The sequence below is a fragment of the Neopsephotus bourkii genome, unplaced genomic scaffold, assembly GCF_033783945.1.
Source record: "Neopsephotus bourkii isolate Nb327-2 ecotype Australia unplaced genomic scaffold, CSIRO-AGI_Nbou_v1 NB_1373, whole genome shotgun sequence".
NCBI classification, from domain to species: Eukaryota; Metazoa; Chordata; class Aves; order Psittaciformes; family Psittacidae; genus Neopsephotus; species Neopsephotus bourkii.
The window spans coordinates 2,177,390-2,192,415 of record NW_026901852.1 but is presented as its reverse complement, the minus strand read 5'-3'; the positions used below and the strand labels follow the sequence as shown (position 1 = coordinate 2,192,415).

General features: G+C 43.3%; 1 long non-coding RNA gene across 6 annotated transcripts in view; it reads left to right on the top strand.

Annotated features, from left to right (window-relative positions):
• Positions 1–15,026, top strand: part of LOC133219643 (uncharacterized) — an 82,993-nt gene that overhangs the window by 30,313 nt on the left and 37,654 nt on the right. For 4 of the 6 annotated variants that reach the window (XR_009727479.1, XR_009727474.1, XR_009727477.1 and 1 more), the window contains exon 3: positions 1,491–1,578. The exons of the other annotated variants lie outside the window; for them this stretch is intronic. This is a non-coding gene — a long non-coding RNA (uncharacterized LOC133219643). The remainder of the gene's footprint in view (positions 1–1,490; positions 1,579–15,026) is intronic. 6 annotated transcript variants of the gene reach the window in all.

The following is a 15,026-nucleotide window of genomic DNA, read 5'->3' as shown; positions in this document are numbered from 1 at the left end:
GTACTCTGCCACTGATACCACTAGCATGAAGGTCTTGTCAAAAACAATGAAAACACGCCTGCTTCCTGCACTGTGGTCCATGCAGTATGCTCCACTCAGTATGTTGCTGATGATATGGCAGTATTAATTACATGGAAGCGAGAGCTATCTTTGTTATATGGTCTTATTTTAACTTAAAGGGAAATTCTTCTCAAGCTGAATCTTTACGACCTTAAGTCAGTTGCCTCAACGTTTTAAGCATGAGTTTCTTCACAATTATTATAGTTCTGGAGGAGAGGAAAGAGGAAGCTTTAAAGTTTGGAAGTTGGAGGTGGGGTTTTTTTGGTTCATTGTGGTGTTTTGTTTTAGTTTAGGAAGAAACTTTTATTGGATGAAGCTGCTCAGTTACCCATGAAAAACAGGAAAAGCTGCAGACAATGCTGATCTGCTTTGCAGTAGCATACCCTCTGTGCCCTCGGGGCCCAGTGTAGCTTGTTTGGGATTCCTGGCAGGTCTGTCCTGCCTGGGGTAGACTCAGCTATTTCATATTCACCATTCCTTTAAGATGTGCTCCCTGGATTTCTCAGGCTGAGATAGTTAAAGTGATCCTATGCTGCGTGATACCATATCTATTTGCTAAATCCCATCTAAAACTCTCCTTGTTTACAAGCCACCTTGCTTTCTAGGGCTGCAAACCTAAGATGAGAGTGAAAATTAAGCGGTTCTTAAAATTTCCATTCCTGCTAGCGAAGATTGTGAGCGATTCCCATGTGCCACCTGAAGCAGGAGCATTCAGGTGGGTTTGGAAATGCACGCTTTTGCCTTGTCAGTCTGTCATCATGTCTGGAAGATTGACAGGGCATGGTGATGAATAAACATATGGCATTCTGATGTGGTCTCCTTTGAATGCAAAGCGTGCAAGTAATTCCTGAAATAAAACAGACGTGTGGGAGGGGAAAGATGGGGGGAGTCAAGTCCTGGCTCAGAGGAGTTGATTTCCTTAGGGAAGGAGCCAGGCACTGTGTAAACAGAGGCAAAGTCAGGCAACAAAGGAGAATAATGGACACTCCATCCAGCTCTCTTTCAGGTTTTGTGGCAAAGCTCCAGTTGATGTCCATGGAAGGTGGGTCAGTCCACTTAGACCAGCACTGAACCCTTACGATGCTCTGGTAACGGGTTGGTGCAACATTTTGGCTTATGGAACTAAAAACTTGGTGAAGAGCTTCTCATCAGACAGGGATCAAGGAATCACAGATTTTTCTCTTACCCATTTCCCATTTAATGATGAAGTGGCTGTAGCTGCTTTGCTGTGTTTCAGCTTGGAGTAGTAGTTTACATAAAACATACAGATTAATAGGTGGGTAAGGCTGTAAGAAGAAATCACCCCGTGTCTTAACACAGAGGGCTGCTGAGTAATCCCTTACAGGCGTACAGATAAGACTTGTAAAATAACCCTCTGTGTGTACATTCTGGCTTTCCTATGGAAATCTGTTCTCTTTCAATTTCCCCAGAGTTTGCAGGTGCACCACTGCCATTTTCTGCAGATAAGCCCGCACAGTTGTTCAAGGGGAAATTGATGGTGAAGGTAAATGTCCTATGGTGAGCTTCTCAAAATCTGCTATGTGTGACCTTATCATTGGAGCTGGATTCTAGCTCTGAACCTTCTGCCCAGCCCTTAACTTCTCCGAGGCCCAAGGCTCAATGGCTTTCACAGTTCAAAGATGTAAGGATTTAGCTGGAGCTGGTTTCTGTTGATGCTTTTTCACATGCTCTCTCTGTTGCATAAGGCTGCAACTGACAGGCACGTGTAGTGTGGAAAAAGCCCTGTCCTGCAGTCTGAGTGTTCTCTCCTTCAAAATCAAGAATGGTTTCCTCAAAATGCTTTCTAGAAGCATTAAGGGAAGCTTCTCCTGCTCTCTTTTAGGACCACAACCCTCTTCATTTGCCATTCCATAAACCCTCACCTGTTTGCTTTCTAGGAAATGTGTGCATTATTTTAGGACTTGCCCTTTAATGCTTTCTAGGGCTCTCTCTGTTTCTTCCAGGATTCTCTCCCCGCTTTTTGATTTCTAGGAAGCTTTCACAATCTGTAGGAACCCATTATTTTTGCTTCCCTAGGAATCCTCCCGTTTTGCTTCTCAGCACTCCTTGGTGTGTTCTAAGGACTCCCATGACCTGTTTGTAGGAATTATCCACATTGTCTAGGACTCTGCAAGTTTAAGTCCTAAAAATTCCTCTTGCTTTACAGGAACTTTCCAGGATTTCTGTGATGCAGCTGGTTTGTGTTCTAGTAATCACATCTTCAGCTTTCTACAATTTGCCCCTTAACACTTCCTAGGACTTTTCCACACTCGAAAGGAATTCATTTACTAGGAGTACCAGTCTTTGGCTTTCTAGGAATGGCTCTCCTCTGGTTCCTAAGAAATCTCCATGTCTCCTTTGTGCATTCCTATCTACCTCTTACAAATGTCCCTACCTGCTGCCTGTGAATTTTTCTTCTGCTTTCCAGCAGTTTCCCATTGCTCTCTAGGCCTGCCTACACTATGAAGGAGTTCTTTGTGCTTTTTAGGCTGAGTTCTTCATTGGCTTTGCAGGAATGCCTTATTTGCTTTCTAGTAGTATGCCCTCATCTTTCTATGGATGGTCACTTGGTTTGAGGAAACCTTGATTTGATTCCTGGCATTTCTTCCTTTCTCAAAATTCCCCCATGGCCTTATAGGAAATCCCCCAGTCTAGGGAACCCCTACTTGATTTCTAGGAAGGACCCCTCTTTTAGACAAATTCAGTCTTATTTCTGGGAATTCCTCTCTGCTTTGCGGGAATTCCCTACTGTGCTCTCAAGGAAAGCCCTGCTTGCTCAAGGAATTGTCTCTTTCCGTTCTAGCAGTTCCCCAGTGCTTTCTGGAAGGTCCCTGGGTTCTCTCTAGACTATAAACAGCATCTCTTGGAGCATGGTGTTCTTTTTCCCTTTGCCTTGCTGTGAATTCCCTGCTGCTGTCAAGAATCCATTGCTTGCTTTACTTAGAAATCCCCATCTGTTTTCTAATAATTCCCCTCTTCCTTTCTAAGAATTCCCCATCCGCGTTCCAAAACCTTCTGTGCTCTCTAGAAATTCATTCCTTCTTTACCAAGAGCTCTTCATTTGCTTTCTAGGAATTCCCTGATTATTTCCCAGAGTTTCCTTTCCTGGTGTCTAGTAATTCTCTGTTTGCTTTCAGGAATTTCTTGTCCGCTTCCTAGGAATGACAGATCTACTTCCTGTGAGCGCCTCATTTCCTAAGAATTCCCTGATTTCTGTCTAGGAATGTCCCGTTTGCTTCCTAGGGGTTCCCTTGTGCTTTTAAGGGAAAAAGCTTGCCTTTTGGGAACTGTGCAGTGCTTTCCAGGATTCTCCAGTTTCTTTTGTATGACCTTTCTGCTCAGCTTAGTAGGAATTCCTGTTTTCCTGTTAACTTTTCATGTTTCTAAGAAATCCTCATCAGCTTTCATGGAAACTTTTTCCCTAACTACCTAGGAATTTTCTACATTTCTTAAGAGTTCCCAAATTTGGAATATTCCAAGAAATTCCCCCCCCCCCCCCTTTATTTTTTTTTTTTTTAAGGACTCTTACCTGGGGTTTGTAGAAAGTGGATTCCTGTAGGAATTCTCTGGTGTCTTCTGTATAGTCTTTATACAGAGATGGGGGGGGGGGGGGGAATCCCAAAACCAACCCCCCTGAAACATAACATAGAGTATATAGAATCATAGAATACATAGGGTTGGAAAGGACCTTAAGATAATCCAGTTCTAACCCCCCTGCCATGGGCAGGCACACCTCACACTAAACCATGTCACCCAAGGCTCTGTCCAACCTGGCCTTGAACACTGCCAGGGATGGAGCATTCACACCCTCCCTGGGCAACCCATTCCAGTGCCTCACCACCCTCACAGGAAAGAACTTCCTCCTTATATCCAATCTAAACTTCCCCTGTTTAAGTTTTAACCCATTACCCCTTGTCCTATCACTACAGTCCCTAACAAAGAGTCCCTCCCCAACATCCCTATAGGCCCCCTTCAGATACTGGAAGGCTGCTCTGAGGTCTCCACGCAGCCTTCTCTTCTCCAGGCTGAACAGCCCCAACTTTCTCAGCCTATCATCTTCATATGGGAGGTGCTTCAGTCCCCTGCTCATCCTCATGGCCTCCTCTGGACTTGTTCCAACAGTTCCATGTCCTTTTTATGTTGAGGACACCAGAACTGCACACAGTGCTCCAAGGGAGGTCTCACAAGAGCAGAGTAAAGGGGCAGGATTACCTCTTTCGACCTGCTGGTCACGCTCCTTTTGATGCAGCCCAGGATATGGTTGGCGTTCTGGGCTGCGAGCACACACTGCCGGTGATTCATGTTCAGTTTCTCATACATATATTCATATAAACATATGCTATCCTTATACTGACGATAAGAGATCTGTGCATATCCCATGTACGGCCAGACTTCTAATGCTTTATAATGTATTTGCTCTAAGTTCTGGCCTAGTGGTTCTGGGAATTCACTTATTGCAATCAGGCTCTGCGAGCTCATCTTGTATGCCCTTGTTTTTTGTATACTGGAGCCTCTTTAACTTGAAGCAAATTTGGAAGTCCATAATGAGGGAGCTTGTTTGAAATGTTAATGTTCCAAGGCCATTTGTAATTAAATTGCTTAGGTAAGTCCCAAATACTGTAAGTGCTTGGGTCCTTAAGTGTGCTGCTTATGTCTGTTTGGGGTGTACTAGAAACAAGTAAACCAGTCACTCCAAGTACTTATAGGCTGCATTAATTTAGCTGGGTTTGTGAAATCCAAGCAACTCAGTAAATAAGATTAAATGCCTTGGGGTGGTAACTCTGTCGGAAAGCATAGCATCTTCTAATCTCCTTTTCTGATAGACAATGGTATGCTGTCTTGCTGCAGCATGGGAAATGTGCAGGAGTTGTTCACAAGCTCTGAAAACATAGTGGAAGAAATACAGGACTTTGCATTTAATCTAATACCAAATCCATGGGTTTTCGAAACCTGACCCTCGTAACGCAAAGCCATAACAAGTTTAAATGTTTTCCTCCCTCATTTCTTTGTCTTTTATTGCTGCCGACATTTAACTTGAAATTATGGAATGACAGTCGGAAAGGTCAAGGTGACTTTTTGTTATTCACCTGATGCAGTTTTTGTTGTGTTGACATCATACACTGACCACATTGTCAGCTAAAGATAAGTTTTTCTTCATGCACCATTGTCAGCTAAGCCTTCCCTTATCGTTTTGCTCAGCTATTTGTTTGGTTATAGTTAAATTATTCAGGCTTGGGTTTGTTGAATCTTTTGGGTCACTGCTACCAAAAAAAGATAAGGAAGTTTATTAAGTGTGCACGTACACTGATGGAAGAGGGCGAGGAGTGTGATAAATGGAGAATGTGCAGCTTATCTTTATTCATGAAGCCCTTGAGGGTGATGGAAAAAGGGTACCAGGAATTCACGCAGGCTGGTGACTCATCCAGCCATATTTAACTTTGTTCATCCTGGTTGCCTCAGCTAATGCACACATGAGGCTGTGCCAAGCCTTGTACTTTGCCTACCTTGCATTATTAATGTTCCCAGAAGGGGTTACATTTGTCTACTGCTGGCTGGGGTGAGACTGGCACTGCTGCATCTCTGCTGGGTGCTGCATGTGGAGCTGTGACATTGCAGCTCTATGAATGTTAGTACTGAGCAGGCACAGCTGGGGCAGAGCAGGTTCTAGTGTTTTCCAGTGCTGCCAATGGCGGTGTTCCAGAAATACAGCCCTCCTGAATTCTGGTATATTTAATTAGGGAAATAATGACAAATGCACAGATAAAAAAGCAAATCCAACTGCTGCTATGCATACTGTGGCCTATTTATGTTGGGGAAGAGACAGATGATCCTTAGGAAGTTTAGGCAATGGCCTTTCTATTTAGTTACGAACACACGCCCCCTGCTACGTGATACTTTGGAATAGGTAATGACCTTTGGATATGAGGGTTTCATAGTCAGGTTATGAAAAGGGCCTGCAGGGACAGGACAAGGGGGAATGGCTTTAACCTGACAGAGGGGAGATTGAGATGAGACATTAGGAAGAAATTCTTCCCTGTGAGGGTGCTGAGGCCCTGGCACAGGGTGCCCAGAGAAGCTGTGGCTGCCCCATCCCTGGCAGTGTTCAAGGCTAGGTTGGATGGGGCTTGGAGCAAGCTGCTGTAGTGGAAGGTGTCCCTGCCTATGGCAGGGGGTTGCAACTGGAGGAGCTTTAAGGTCCCTTCCAACCCAAACCAGTCTGGGATTCTATGCATGTAATGCAATAATCCTGTAATAAATTTGTGCAAGTGTCTTATGCTTGATATAATTCCAGTAAAGGCAGATGAAGGAGGCAGTAATATAAATCAGAACAATTCCTTCTAATTTAAGAGGAATTTGAAGCTGCCAAAAACTCTCCAAGAACGCAAACTATGAGCACATACATTCAATAGGTTAATGCAAGACAGAACCCTAGTCTGCATGCCTTTCCCAAAAGAGTTCTGAAGGAAACCAAGAGGGTTACATCCATGTCGGTACAGTACTGCCAACATCAGGCTTTCCCAGATCACAGGAATAGCTTTAAAGTCAATACAACTGTAGTGGGTTTTTGATTTTTCTTTCTTTTTTGCCCCAAGAGCTCTCTTATAACAAATGGTTGGTTTGAATTTTTAACCTTTCTAAGCAATGAGGTCTACAAATATACCTTTTTTTTTTTTAACAAAGAAAGGAAAAAAGCTGAGATAGGTTGATAACAGGCCTCCAAGGAAGACACAAAATATCATGAGGTGTGATAAAACTGGGGGTAGCTGGTAATGCTGCCCTTATTAGTTTTGTGTGTGCATTCCTTTGGGTTTAAAATATACCAGTATTTGTCAGAAATCCAATTGCTTGGGCTATAGTGAATCTGAATTTCACCAGCACTCTTTCCCTCCCCAAGGCTGATGCTGTCACTTTGGTAGATATTTTGTTACTGGGGGCACGTGCACAGGACTATTTCAAGCCCATTTCTCTATACTGCTGCAATATTGGGTCTTCTAGGTACGAGAAGCAAATCTTTGCTTGTCTTTATTTCATCCCCATCTGTTACTAATGCAAAATGACTGAAAAAGTCGATTTTTAATTAAAAGTGAAAAAACAACAGGGTCGATACATGTTAAGATGTATTTGGTTTAGGTCGCGCTTCACCCAGACATCAATGTTTCATGCTGAAGACTCAATGGCTGCTATTGTGTAGCAGATCAGCATGTCTCGGGCAGTAATTTTGCCTAATGAGGGGGGTAATTCAGATAAGAGGTAAGTGGTCAACCAGGCAAGTAACAGCCTATTTTTAATTGCCATGAGAAGTGTTTACAAGATTGCATACATCAGAGGGCTATGACGTGACAGGAGACTTTGAAGAAGTGTGCTCCATAAAAGAAGCCTATGGTCTTCTTGCAATAGCTGATATTATCCAGGCTGTTCAGAAGGTGAGGTGTGGCTGCTCCATCTCTGACAGTGTGCAAGGCCAGGCTGGAAGGGACTTGGAGCAACCTGGTTTCATGGAAGATGTCCCTGCCTATGGCAGGGGGTTGGAACTGGATGAGCTTTAAGGTCCCTTCCAACTCAAACCAGTCTGTGACTCTGTATTTTTAAAACAATAGTAAAATCAACTGTCTTTCAAACACGTGCTAAAGAACATCTGGCTGTTGGTCTTTTGTCTTTATCTTCCTTTAAAATGCATGAGATTCCTCACCTTGCAGTGAAATGGCCCCCAAGAGCTTTGTGGAGATGATGCAGCTTGTGTATGGAAGCGATAACTATTAGATATTAATGGCCTGATTTGTCATTAGGTGATTAGTACAGCACACCCCAATTGTGACAACCAGATGTTTGTCACATCCCCGCTAGCATACTTTGTCTATAAGGTAGCAGGAAGGGAGGGAAGAGCAGTGAGACATTGCTGTGGAGGAAAACAGCTACTTCATATTAAACAATTATAAACAACCTGCCAGAGTGAGTGCCTGTCTCCTGCTTCAGCCTGAGCGTGCTTCTAAACCAGCGGTACAACAGATGCCCTTCCTGTGCCAGATTCTGTGTGTAAATTAAGAGCAGAAGTAGCATTGATTATAGGGAAAACGATAAAGCTTGAACTTACTCTGTGTGGATCTGAGTGCTGCTTGCCAGCAGTGCAAATACTTGTTTCAAGTTGAGTCAGGCCCTTTGGATCTGGCCTGACAATGAAGGACAGAACTAGATGATCTTTAAGGCCCCTTTCAACCCAAACCACTCTGATTCTGTGGTGGTGAACACATCCAATGTGGGTGATTAATAATTTCAGATAACCTTGATAAACCTACGAAGCAATTATTACGCTTGAAGTTGACCCCTTAATATCCTTTCCTGCTCAGCACCAAGGTGATGTCCCCATCCCTTAACTCTTCTTCGTTCTCCAGCCGTTTTAAGTTGGCTCTGCAGGGCCTAGTTCAGGCTGTGGGGCACCACAGAGCTCTTGCTGCTGTGACACTATTGCTGGTGTAAATGATGGGTGGAAGAATGATGGTTGCTGCAATTGGTATGCAAAATGTTTGTCTACAAGCTGAGTGACTCATTAATTACAGGCTATAAAATGCTACTTTGCTTCTCCTGCCCCTCTCAATCTAATTTGTAGGCATTTAAGTCAGCCTTCTCTAGATAATGCATGGATGCAGACAATGAAAGAATACTCAGTAAAATCACTGGTTTAGCTCTGCCAATTTGCCTCATCTCTGAAATGACCCCTCAGGAGCGCAGCTGAAATATAAAACTAAGCTGGGGGAGGGATTGTCATTGACAGTTTCTGATAGATGAGGGTTGTTTGTGCTGCTGCTTCTTTCTTATTGCTTGAAAGTGGGATTACTTTTGTTTACATGCTAAAAATGGGTTTGATCTTGTTGATAATTTATCTATGTTGCCATGTATTATTTTTGCCTTGAATTTCTCAGAGGGTGAAACCTCCACAGCATCCCTAGGCAACCTGCTCTGCTGCTTGACCACTCTCACAGTAAAAACTGATTTGTGTGTTTAGATGGAATTCCATGTCTTTTGTCTCCCTTATGTCACAGTATCACAGTATGTTAGAGATTGGAAGGGACCTCAAAAGATCATCTAGTCCAATCCCCCTGCCGGAGCAGGAACACCTAGATAAGGTTACACAGGAACGTGTCCAGGCGGGTTTTGAATGTCTCCAGAGAAGGAGACTCCACAACCTCCCTGGGCAGCCTGTTCCAGTGTTCCGTCACCCTCACTGAGAAGAAGTTTCTTCTCAGGTTTAAGTGGAACCTCTTGTGTTCCAGTTTGTACCCATATGTCCTGTCACTGGACACTACTGAGAAGAGCCTGGTTCCCTCTTCTTTCCTCTCTGCTATCAGGTATTAATAAAAAATGAGATCCACAACCCAACAGTCCCAGCTCTCTCAGCCTCTCCTTGTAGGGGAGATGCTTCAGTCCTTTCCTCATCTTTGTGGCCCTTTGCTGGAATTGCTCCAGTAAGTGCATGGACCTAGCACTCCATCTGTGGCCTCAGTAGCACTGGGTTGAGTCAGAGTTACCTTACCTACCTTAACCTGCTGGCAGCACTGGTAATGCAGCCCAGGCTGCTGTTGGCTGCCTTTGCCAGAAGGGTGCATTGCTGGCTCTTGGGCACCATTACTTTTTGGACAAATTGCCTTTGCTGCTGCTTCTTTCCACTTCTACATCTCTTCCTGGTCTGGATGAAACAATGGGCTTGTTTGTTTCATGTCATCATCCTCATGTTTTTGCTCTAAGCTTTATGCAGCCACTGAACCTGGTTATCAAACACAACGGAGCTCAGCTCTAGTAGAGTCAAACCTTGATGTAGGAAGCGACTAAATGAAGCAGAACACACAGGCAAATACCCATCACTAGGAGAATGGAAAAGGGCAGCTTCTGAGTGAGTGTATCTTGTGTTAACTATTTTTCTTTCCTGTTAAGTTAATGGAAGTCTACATGATATAGTTAACTAACGCCTATCAAAGTAGCTAAAAAAGGGCAGGGTGAAGAATCTTTGAGTAGCATCGTTACTCAGAAACTTCGAGCACTGGAGTTTGTCACACAGACCTCACCTGACAACATGTGCATGCTGTCTAAGGTGAAAAAACTGCGTAAAGTTTCACTTGCAGTAAACCAAGAAAGTCTAGTCAGAGGTGAATTCTAAGATAAAATACTGCCTTCAAGTTGGGCAAAGCCTTGGATGGCATGGTTTAGTGTGAGGTGTCCCTGCCCATGGCAGGGGGGTTGGAACTAGATCTTAAGGTCCTTTCCAACCCTAACTATTCTATAATTCTATGATTCTAAGTGTTCTTTATGGGTTCTTAGATGAGCACAAGGTACTAAAGTCAGCAAGTTTTTATTACTTCTGATGTGCAATTGTGTTAGCTGTGCAAAGGGAGAGTTTGTGCTGTTGTCTCCAGATTGAGAGGCTCCATCCCCACAAGGCTGTGCTGCTGTGTGTTCCATAGATGTAACTCCTTAAGGTGAACACATATTTTGCTTGAATCCAAATCTTGTCAGACAGATCAAAGTAAAACCAGCTTTACTTGGTCTTACTTTACTGACAATCAAACTGTAAAAGAACCTATGATTCGTCTTGGGTAGCCATATGCCTACACAACAGCGTGTTAGAGATAGTAGTGCATTTAGGGTACAAAAGGGATATGGAAACTTAAATGTACCTAACAAACATCTGTCTGGTTCACTGTTTAACAACAAGAAAATTAAAGAGCTCAAGACTTTGTTCTTGTTTATCTGTATCAGAGCATTGTTTGGGTTGGAAGGGTCAGCAGGCTGCCCACGATCCCATAAATGGAAAATCTATGCGATCTCTGGGAAACCTGTTCCTGTGTTTGACACCATCACAGTAAAAAATAAATCTTATGGATTCTAAGAGGAGAAGATGGAATAAAGGAACTTTTTCCTTTGTACTTCTGTAGCAAGTTTCTTGTTTTGACTACACTGAATGTCACACTTGTGTCTTCAAGTAGGAAAAGGTAACAGCAGATCCACTGACAGTTATGGAAGTATAACTGAAAGCCAGTGCATAATTTCTAAGGTGAAGATAAATGCTTCAAAAACATTTGAAGCACTATATATAAAAAGATTTTTTTTCTGAATGGATTTTTAGAGGAACCGCACTGATTTCAGGCCCAGTTAAATGGAATAACAGGCTGAAAAGATTAAGTGTTTATGTCCTTTAAGATAAACTCATGGCCATATTGCTTGTACTTGTAACCTTCAAAGTGGGACAAGAGCAGAATGCTCAGAGAAGCTTTTCCAGTCTAATTCATTCTCATGAATCCCTCTTGTTTACTAACAGTACTTTAAAAAAATATAACTCAATGCAACTTTCTCCCTGTGAGAAAGGCTGGCTCCAACTGCAAAATCCTTGGGTCTTTTAAGAAATAAATCCCTATGTTTTTGGTGGTGTTTTGGATTTTATAGAACAATGTATGATTTGTGTTCATATCCCGTTTCCATTCATTGCCTATCAGCCCCATGAGCTTCCAAAGAGGAGAGGAAAGATGTAGTTCCCTTCCATTTTTTGAGGTAATTTTGGGCAACAAAGTTGAGCTGCACTGGGCGTCACTTGGAGGGTGGTGATGTTCTCATGCACTGTGAATTTATCAGGGGAGATTTTATACACTCGTGCTGCTCCAAGCCGACATAGCCCTATTGTTATCGAGGGCACTGCAGCAGGGATCTGCTGCAGCTGAAATCTGGGCTCGTTTTCTTTTATTGAATAGATTGCCACATCCCTTGACAATGGCTATCAAGAGCTTATTCTTTGAGAAACAAAATGTGTCGTTTGTGTGTCAATGACAACATGCGCTGCCTGCATTTCAGAACTCCTCAGAAGTGTTCAGAACTGCCGCCTCTCTGGGTGAGACAGACGCGCTGGTAAATACAACGTGCTTAGAGTTCTGCCTTACAGGAAGAACTTGATGCCCTGTACATGTGATGTTCTTCATTTACTGATGCTCCTGGCATTTTGAAGCATGTCACATTCTGAAATGTTGATGTATAGGAGGCATTTATCTCTGCCTGGTTATGAATGGTACATAGGCAGCAGTAGGCAAATGGGTGAGGTGGAGTCAAGACTGATTGCTTGGGATTATTTTGGGTGTTAAATGTACAGCAAACAGGAGGAAAAAAAACAGCCCTAGGGGGTGGTGTTGGCTTTTCTCCTGTATAGAAACAGGACCCAGTTTCAGTTTGTTTACACAGGAAGTACAAGCATGCACACAACTACTGTAGTTGCAACAGGAGCAGAGGGTCAAACGAAAGACGCAAAACTATCATAAACTCCACTATCAGGCAGGGTGGCATTTGTGAGTGTGAAGCTGGATTCACATCAAGGTCCTGCTTCCTAAGGGAGGTAGTTAAAGCAGCAAGATTGTCCCTTTGGATTTCCTCTTTGCATTCCAGTATTTTAATGTTGGTGCTGATTTAATTTGCTCATGTAAAGTTTTGATGTAAGTGCACTTAGTGACCTGATAAAACAGATTTCCTAGTGATGCACACTCTTCTTTCTCTTCTGTGTGCTGATCTTCTTTCCTGTAAGCTGTACAACTGAAGCAGACAGCAAGCAGATTTGCACCTAAGCTCCAGCTTTCCAAGGAGGTTGTCCTGCAGTGACCAGGTCTAATCACAAAGCCAAAGGCTTTGTCCCACCAGTGGAAGCGTTTCACCCCTGCCCAGTGAACACTGGGAGGGTTAGGTGTGAGGTAAGACTGGGTGCAGAGTTCTTCAGTCAATTTGGATCATGTGAAGGCATTGCTTAACACCCCGTGGGCAAGAAAATATCCCCAGGCACAATTGTTTGTTACGTGACATCAAGACTCTTAATGTAGCTGGCATTATGTTTTCAGGAAGATTCAGCAATTTATAAACAGGACAGAATGAAAAACATAAGGGCAGGTTAAAAAGCAAGCTTTCCAGTCTGCAAATCCAGATGGAGTAATAACTGGGCTGTGTCTTTCCCTGGCAATGTGTACAGCCTGCACAGGGCTCTCTTTGTTGTATTCCCAACATTTATGTCTCTTGTACGTGACTGAATAGGAACAAGGGACTCTGCAGCCAGTATTATAGGTATTGAAATGCTCTTTATTTTGCCTAGAACAGTCTTTCCTTTAACATATTCTTGATGGGGTCCTGTGGGTTGGACTATATTTCATCCATAGCTGTACAAAAGGGAACATTACAGTCCTTCAATCCTACTAGCAACCCCTGAGCTACAAATTTATATTCCAGAGTTGTTGAGAGGCAGGTTAGCTCAGTTTGGTGTCCGAAAACCAGTGGATACCTGATGACTGATCCACTGCATGAAGTCCTTTCTATGAAACAGCAGAAAGTCACATGGCATGCTCAGCTTGATTGGTTCCGTTACTTACCATAGTGGTAACTACTGAATGATGACAGTGAATACAGCTAGCTTATGCATTCAGAGAGACATCTTCTAAAAGGCTAGTAAATGCATAACAAGGGTGATTCAGCTACTGCTAATGATGTCAGGGCCATAAAGAAATGTCTATCTGTTTAATGTATGGGTGCTGTTCAACATGAAATTAAAAAGTGTCACAAAGTCACAGAATCCCAGACTGGTTTGAGTTGGAAGGGACCTTAAAGCTCATGCAGTTCCAACCCCCTGTCACAGGGAAGGACACCTTCCACTAGAGCAGGTTGCTCCAAGCCCCTGTGTCCAACCTGGCCTTGAACACTGCCAGGGATGGGGCAGCCACAGCTTCTCTGGGCACCCTGTGCCAGGGCCTCAGCACCCTCACAGGGAAGAATTTCTTCCTAATGTCTCATCTCAGTCTCCCCTGTTTACATTTGAAGCATGCTCAGAGGTGGGGTAGAACAAAAAAGGAGAAAGAAGGTGGGGCTGAGGAGTGAAGGAACAGGAATGGGGATGATGCTCCATGAACCCAAAATGTAAAATGAAGTATTCAGCTAACTGAAAAAACAGAGTTTAGAATAGAATGCTTGTGTATGTGGACTTGTGATGTCAAGGTAATGTACAGAAGTGAATTGGTCCAAAAATGGTTTCTTTCAGTTGATTATTAGTAGTTGCATTTCAAAGCGGTGACATGTATTTAGAAGGCTGAAATCCTATCTTTTTGCTGCCTCTGTGTGTTGCTGCGAAGAAGGTGCTTCCTGCAATATTCACTGCTTTTTCCTGAGGCTTTCTCAGCACAGCAGAGATGCAGGGACACAGGGCAGAATGTCTCCCTTAGCTGTGGACGGCAGCATGACTTGCAGAGTTCCCAAACCACTTAAAGCATTATATTCAGGCTAAGGCTGACAAGGCTCCTAGGTTTGTGGTCCGTGGCAGGGAGTGCTTTTGTCTGACATTAATTCCTTTGCGGAAAGAGAGGCTTAGGCACAAACCACTGAGAGTTGAAGATGATGATCCGGCTGGAATTTTTTAAAGGTAGTTTTTAGCCAATTAGTTTTATTTCCCATAGAAACAATAGATATTCAGAGAAATACTAATATTTCTAACCTTTCATTTCATTTTAGAGTACAAGCTGAGACTTACTCCAAAATACTGGCATTTTCAGAGGAAAGAGGAACACTGTTGCTTTTTTCATTGGCTGAGCTCACCATGGTCTTTGCAGCTTCCTCTCTACTGCTTCCCCTTTCCTTTCTGATTCGGTGCTGCCCTAATAAACACTGCCTAGTGCGAGAGAAGCTTCTTTCTTCTCTGTTTTCTCTGTAGCCTCAACTCCTCCATATTCAAGCATTCTGTGGCCTTGCAAATGGCATAAGCTGAGCTTGTCCCACATGGAACCAAAGCTCATTTGGGTGTACTCATAACCCTTCCATCTTTTGCTGTTGCCATAATTCTCAGGGTTTTTTTCCTATCCTGAACTACATTGTATGTCAACTGTACATCAATCCTATTCTTCCACTGGAATGTCAATTCCATCGGTATGTCAATTCTTCCATTGGAAGAATGCAAAGGACTTGTATAC